This window comes from Filicampus tigris, chromosome 12 (genome assembly GCF_054856515.1).
Source record: "Filicampus tigris isolate MCC_2025a chromosome 12, RoL_Ftig_1.0, whole genome shotgun sequence".
Lineage (NCBI taxonomy): Eukaryota > Metazoa > Chordata > Actinopteri > Syngnathiformes > Syngnathidae > Filicampus > Filicampus tigris.
Window position 1 is genome coordinate 2,469,337 of NC_141228.1, and position 7,727 is coordinate 2,477,063.

General features: G+C 48.4%; 1 pseudogene; it reads left to right on the forward strand.

Moving 5' to 3' along the window:
• The first annotated feature begins 4,253 nt into the window (after positions 1-4,253).
• LOC147138046 (uncharacterized) lies at positions 4,254-6,007 on the forward strand (annotated as a pseudogene).
• The last annotated feature ends 1,720 nt before the right edge of the window (positions 6,008-7,727 follow it).

A 7,727-nucleotide genomic window follows, 5' to 3' on the forward strand; every position in this document is an offset into this window, starting at 1 on the left:
CCACGTACTAATGCAAACAGTGAAACGCATAATTAGATTCCAATCCATCGCCATAAACCTGTGAGTCCAAAGCTATTATTTGAGATAGAACGGCCTTATGAAATACATATTATTAAATTGAATATACACGTTGCTGACTTTACCTGCTGTGAAGATGCGTCTCCTGTGCTGCTGGAAGCGCCGTCCGATCCGCTCACGTTTGCCGTCTTTATTTTCTTATCTATGCATGCGTGGGGGGGCGGAATCGCGGATCGATTAGCTCCCCCTGGGACCTGCCTGTGGCCTGCGTGACGTCATCCTAATTTGCATTGTTGTGCAGATTCGTCCTCTCACAAAGTGATTCGGATCCTTAGCTGGCAATTCATGCATAGTGAAGATTCGTAGTCGTAGAAGCGAGAGTTGTCTTCACAAAACAATGCCACTTAGTTTTTATTCATACTCACAAGAAAATAAGTCAAACCCTCACAATTTTAATTTGTACTCACAAATTATTACTATTACGGATACGAATCGTTAATCACCGATATGCCTTTTTGACAGCTACCTTACTCCATACAAACCCAGGCGCTTCCTGATTGTGCCTTAAATGGCGATCGGTGGCGGAGTAGGAGCTCACCTGACTAGGGGCTGAACCATTTTAGCCATTTATTTGTATTATTTCGTATTATGTATGAATAAATTGAAAGCTGTGATGTGAAGACCGTTGATATACATTGTAGATAGCATTTATGTGAATTTTGGTTACTGTTTAGTTAATTGACACTGATACTGGAATATTATTATTAATACCCCATATTATCTTAAATTGTTTGCCTGGAGGGAGGGGCTAAGGATATTTAAAGGGTTCCAACTCCATTTGTGGTAGGGGTGGGCGATACTGTGAATTTTGGTATCAATCCGATACCAAGTAAATACAGGGTAGTATCAGCCGATACTGATATGATACCAATACTTTTTGCTTGGAAATGGAAATGTTAATATATATATATATATATATATATATATATATATATATATATATATGTATGTATGTATATGCAGAGCTGGGCACTTTACCATTTTTTGCCGTTTCGGCCGCGACCCTCCAACCTTGACTTGCGTGGTACCCGTCCGGCCGCGACCCTCTGGCCATATTCATAAACATTGTCGGCCCCCGCCCCGTTCCGCCCCCCTACCCAAAAAAAAAAAAAAAAAAAAGCGGCCGTGATTGACATCGCTGTGGGAGGCACACTAAAGGCAGAGGCTTTTTCGGGATCATTAGCTGGCTAATTTACCATTCAAACCCACTGTGGAAACACTTCAAACACGCTTCAAAATGCGCCACATAGTACTGTAGCGTCTCCCAATGATACGCCATCAGTCGTAGTTCAATGAACGCGTTTTTATTCATTCAAACCGGCTACTGTGGGCCGCAGCCGAGGCCAACACAAGTACAACAACCATTCAATCCAACCAGTCACACACTCTCTCTCCTTCATCCTCCGCTCCTCCTCTCTCGCCCGCACCCCCTCCCATCCAGCAAGCCGCGCGACTCATTCAACAGGCTCGGAAACAACATAATTCTGCAAAACATGAATTCAACCACAACAAAGATAACTCAGTTCGCTACAGTACTTTGCTACTTACCAAACTGCACGTGTACTTCCATTGCGAGCCCCGGGGTTGTTTTTTTTCGTATTGTATAATTATTTGGGTCCAGACCTCCAGCAATGGCAGTCAACAAGTTACTTATTTATTTTCCACTTCCTCTCCTTCCCAGCCTTCAAAATAAAAGCATTCCAGCAAACCCCTATACACAGCAAGTTGCTATGTCGTATCTCCGTAAGTAGTGAACGCCAGAAGAAGTGCATGAACTCCACCTTGATGTGCCCTCGTCAGTTGAGTTGAGTCAGCAATATACTCGTGGACACAAGTTGTTTTGCATCTAATGCATTTAATTTTATTGTGAAAACTATCTGGAAGTTGGCGGCTAAGGGGGAACATGGGTGAGTAGCTTGCTTATGCTTACTTTGCAGGAACGAGCTGCATGGTGCATCCGTCTCCGTGTCACGTAACCCGCGCCTCCCACCTGCAACTGGGGCATACCATTACAAAGAGGGGCGGGGGCAATGCCACAATCCCTATAACAGCAGTTGTCGCTCAAGCCGATACGACGGCGTATTAGTACCACCCTGCGAGAAAAAAAAAAACACGACGAGATTTAAAGTCATCATGCTGAGATTTAAAGTCATCATGATGATATTAAAAGTTATCATGATGATATTAAAATTCATCATGATGACTTTAATCATCATGATGAGATTAAAAGTCATCATGATTAGATTTAAAATCATCATGATGATAAATAAATGGCTGTATTGATGGATTTAGCTATCACATCATGTGGATGGAGGCATGTACAACTAACAGTGATCCAACGGTATTGCTGATTACTTCCTAAATACAGTAATGTGTGTTGGAGGCTGTCCACAACGTGTAAGAGCTGACCCTGGTACAGAAAATGGTCATGTTAGATAAAGGCAGATGTTCCTGCGAAGAAATGACAGGGACCATCATGCTGGAGAGGGAAGCTCCATTAATGGATGCAGTACAGCAAATCAAAGGATAGAGTCGTGGTGGGCGATCCTGCGTAACAATGTGTCCAGTTTTGAATGGACATTTTTCACAAACAGATGATGGACATTTCACAGGTAACTTCTTGGACAAAAACCTGATACAGTTCTGCTTCCTCAACCTCATACAGGTACAGTGGAAGGAAGGTGGGAGTGTGTGGGTGTGTGGGTGTCTATATCTATCTATCTAATTATATATATATATATATATATATATATATATATATATATATATATCCATCCATCCATCCATTATCTCCCGCTTATCCGAAGTCGGGTCGCGGAGGCAGCAGCTTCACCAGGGAAGCCCAGACTTCCCTCTCCCCAGCAACATCTTCCAGCTTTTCCGGAAGGATCCCAAGGCGTTCCCAGGCAAGCCGGGAGACATAGTCTCTCCAGCGTGTTCTGGGTCGTCCTCGGGGTCTCCTGTCGGTGGGACATGCCCGGAACACCTCACCAGGGAGGCGCCCAGGAGGCATCCTAATCAGATGCCCGAGCCACCTCAACTGGCTCCTCTCAACGTGGAGGAGCAGCGGCTCGACTCTGAGTCCCTCCCGGATGGCCGAACTTCTCACCCTGTCTCTAAGGGAGAGCCCGGACACCCTGCGAAGGAAACCCATTTCGGCCGCTTGTATCCGAGATCTTGTTCTTTCGGTCATGAGCTGTGGGTCATGACCATAGGTGAGAGTAGGAACGTAGATCGACCGGTAAATTGAGAGCTTCGCCTTTCGGCTGAGCTCCTTCTTCACCACGACAGACCGATACAGGGTCCGCATCACAGCAGACGCTGCACCGATCCGCCTGTCGATCTCCCGTTCCATCTTACCCTCACTCGTGAACAAGACCCCAAGATACTTGAACTCCTCCACTTGGGGCAGAATCCAATCCCTGACCCGAAGAGGGCATGCCACCCTTTTCCGACTGAGGACCATGGTCTCAGATTTGGAGGTGCTGATCTTCATTCCAACCGTTTCACACTCGGCTGCGAACCGCTCCAGCGAGAGTTGGAGATCGCGGCTTGAAGAAGCCAACAGTACCACATCATCTGCAAAAAGCAGAGATGCAATACTGAGGCCACCAAACCGGACCCCCTCGACACCTCGGCTACGCCTAGAAATTCTGTCCATAAAGGTTATGAACAGAATCGGTGACAAAGGGCAGCCTTGGCGGAGTCCAACCCCCACAGGAAACGAATCCGACTTACTGCCGGCAATGCGGACCAAACTCTGACATCGGTAGTACAGGGACCGGACAGCCCTTATCAGGGGGCTCGGTACCCCGTACTCCCGAAGCACCCCCCACAGAACTCCCCGAGGGACACGGTCGAACGCCTTCTCCAAGTCCACAAAACACATGTAGACTGGTTGGGCGAACACCCATGCACCCTCGAGGACCCTGCTGAGGGTGTAGAGCTGGTCCACTGTTCCACGGCCGGGACGAAAACCACATTGCTCCTCCTGAATCCGGGATTCGACCTTCCGACGGACCCTCCTCTCCAGCACCCCTGAATAGACCTTGCCGGGGAGGCTGAGGAGTGTGATCCCTCTGTAATTGGAGCACACCCTCCGGTCCCCCTTCTTAAAAAGGGGGACCACCACCCCGGTCTGCCAATCCAGAGGCACTGTCCCCGATGTCCATGCGATGTTGTAGAGACGTGTCAACCATGACAGCCCCTCAACATCCAGAGCCTTTATGAACTCCGGGCGGATCTCATCCACCCCTGGGGCTTTGCCACCGAGGAGCTTTTTGACTACCTCGGTTACTTCAACCCCAGAGATAGGAGATCCCACCTCAGAGTCTCCAGGCTCTGCTTCCTCAGTGGAAGGCGTGTTGGTGGAATTGAGGAGGTCTTCGAAGTACTCTCCCCACCGACCCACAACGTCCCGAGTTGAGGTCAGCAGCACCCCATCTCCACTATAAACAGTGTTAATGGTGCACTGCTTCCCCCTCCTGAGATGTCGGATGGTGGACCAGAATTTCCTCGAAGCCGTCCGGAAGTCATTTTCCATGGCCTCCCCGAACTCCTCCCACACCCGGGTTTTTGCCTCAGCAACCGCCAGAGCTGCATTCCGCTTGGCCAGCCGGTACCTGTCAGCTGCCTCCGGGGTCCCGCAGGCCAAAAAGGCCCGATAGGACTCCTTCTTCAGCTGGACAGCATCCCTTACCGCTGGTGTCCACCAGCGGGTTCGGGGATTGCCGCCACGACAGGCACCGACCACCTTGCGGCCACAGCTCCGATCGGCCGCCTCAACAATGGAGGCACGAAACATGGTCCACTCAGACTCGATGTCCCCCGCCTCCCCCGGGACGTGGGAAAAGTTCTGCCGGAGGTGGGAGTTGAAACTCCTTCTGACAGGGGATTCTGCCAGACGTTCCCAGCAAACCCTCACAATACGTTTGGGTCTGCCAGGTCGGACCGGCATCTTCCCCCACCATCGGAGCCAACTCACCACCAGATGGTGATCAGTTGACAGCTCCGCCCCTCTCTTCACCCGAGTGTCCAAAACATGCGGCCGCAAGTCCGATGATACGACTACAAAGTCGATCATCGAACTGCGGCCTAGGGTATCCTGGTGCCAAGTGCACATATGGACACCCTTATGTTTGAACATGGTGTTCGTTATGGACAATCCGTGATGGGCACAGAAATCCAGTAACCGAACACCGCTCGGGTTCAGATCGGGGGGGCCGTTCCTCCCAATCACACCTCTCCAGGTCTCACTGTCATTGCCCACGTGAGCATTGAAGTCCCCCAGCAGAACGATGGAGTCCCCAGGTGGAGCGCCCTCCAGCACACCCTCCAAGGACTCCAAAAAGGGTGGGTACCCTGCACTGCCGTTTGGTGCATAAGCACAAACAACAGTCAGGACCCGTCCCCCCACCCTCAGGCGGAGGGAGGCTACCCTCTCATCCACTGGGGTAAACCCCAATGTACAGGCGCCAAGCCGGGTGGCAATAAGTATGCCCATACCTGCTCGGCGCCTCTCACCCTGGGCAACTCCAGAGTTGAAGAGTGTCCAACCCCTCTCGAGAGGACTGGGACCAGAACCCAAGCTGTGCGTGGAGGTGAGCCTGACTATATCTAGTCGGAACCTCTCAGCCTCACACACCAGCTCAGGCTCCTTCCCTGCCAGAGAGGTGACATTCCATGTCCTAAGAGCTAGCTTTTGTTGCCGGGGATCGGACCGCCAAGGTCCTTGTCTGCTGCCGCTGCCCAGCTCACACGGCACCCGACCCCTTTGGCCCCTCCCACCAGTGGTGAGCCCATGGGAAGGGGGACCCACGTGTCCTTTTCGGGCCGAGCTCGGCCGGGACCCATGGGTGCAAACCCGGCCACCAGGCGCTCGCCACCGAGCCCCACCTCCAGGCCTAGCTCCAGAAGGGGGCCCCGGTGACCCGCGTCCGGGCGAGGGAAAACGTGGTCCATTAATTTTTTTTCTTCATAAGGGATCATTTTGAGCCGTGCTTAGTCTGGTCCCTCACCTAGGACCTGTTTGCCATGGGTGACCCTACCAGGGGCATGAAGCCCCAGACAACTTAGCTCCTAGGATCATTGGGGCGCGCAAACCCCTCCACCACGATAAGGTGACGGCTCACGGGAGGTATATATATATATATATAAAAACAGTGTTGGGCAAGTTACTTCCAAAATGTAATATATTATATATTACTAGTTACTTGCATGTGAAAGTAATAAGTTTCTTTACAATATTACTCTATTTGTAGAGTAATGCGTTACTCAAGTTCAAGTTACTTTTAAGTTACTTATTTAAAAATCGGATTAATTTATATAATAATGATTTCAAGACCTTAAAAGGATAATGCAAAATTTGCTGCCATACTCTAGCTGGTAGAGTTAACTTATGAGCATATTTAACTATAGTGTTGTCTATAATATTAAACGTTTCGACTCTATGGTGTGGTGGGACATCACTACCTTTGATCAATATTTGTATCAATAAGATTTCTTTTTTAAATATAAATATTGGAACTGGTATTTTGTCCAGTAAATAAATAATCACAGACTGTAAACCACAAATGAAATGATCATTATTCTCAAATTAATTTACACACTGGGGGCGGCATGGCTCAGTGGTAGAGTGGTCCTTTCCCAACCGGCAGGTTGTGGGTTCAATCCCCAGCCATTTTGACCATGTTGAAGTATCCTTGAGCAAGATACTGAACCCCCAGTTGCTCCCGATGCTGCGTCATCAGGAGGTAGATGAGGTTCAGTGCGAAGCGCTTTGAGTACCAAAGGTAGCAAAGCGCTATACAAGTGACAAATAATAGTGATGCATAACATATAATCGATAATTGGTCTAACAAGATAGATAGATAGATAGATAGATAGAAACACACAGACAGGGCATGTAATAAAAGCAAAAATATGTATTGAAGTCAAAATTGACCTGACTAAATGTCATGTCATGTCATGTCATCTTCCAAACCGCTTATCCTATATAGGGTCGCGGGGAGTTGCTGGAGCCTATCCCAGCCGTCAATGGGCGAAGGCAGACTACACCCCGAACTGGTCGCCAGCCAGTCGCAGGGCACACATAGACACTGTCACTGAGCGGGAATCGATCCCACGCTGCCCGCACACAACTCAGGCGTGTGTACCACTACACTATCAGCGGACCTGACCTGACTAAATGTTTTTTCCTTTTTCATTATTATTTGTTCTATTTATAATAATTGAAGGTTCAGTTAGTTCTAATTTTCCTTTACTACATGGAGACAAAGCTTCGAGGTGATTTGAAAAAAAAAAGGTAAATAAGAAACGAGCGCATCAGACTCTAATAATGGCGTCTATTGTAGTTTGTCCGATTGATGGTGCCGTAGCGTGACGTCATTTGTCACCGGCAGATGATTTGCATTTTGATTGTGAACAGCCAATCAGAATCACTACGTTTTACATATGGTAATTGATGGCACTAAGTTCATTAAATCATATCTAAAAAGCACAGTGACTTATTTTTTTGCAGTTCATTCGCTTCGTTTTACTTCAGTTTGTTCTTGCTTGTATTTTGTGTCTATGATTTGCATTTTATTTTATGAAACCCTGACAGTGATTATTGTCACAAACAATAACTTCTCAGCCCTCTTGGGTACCGT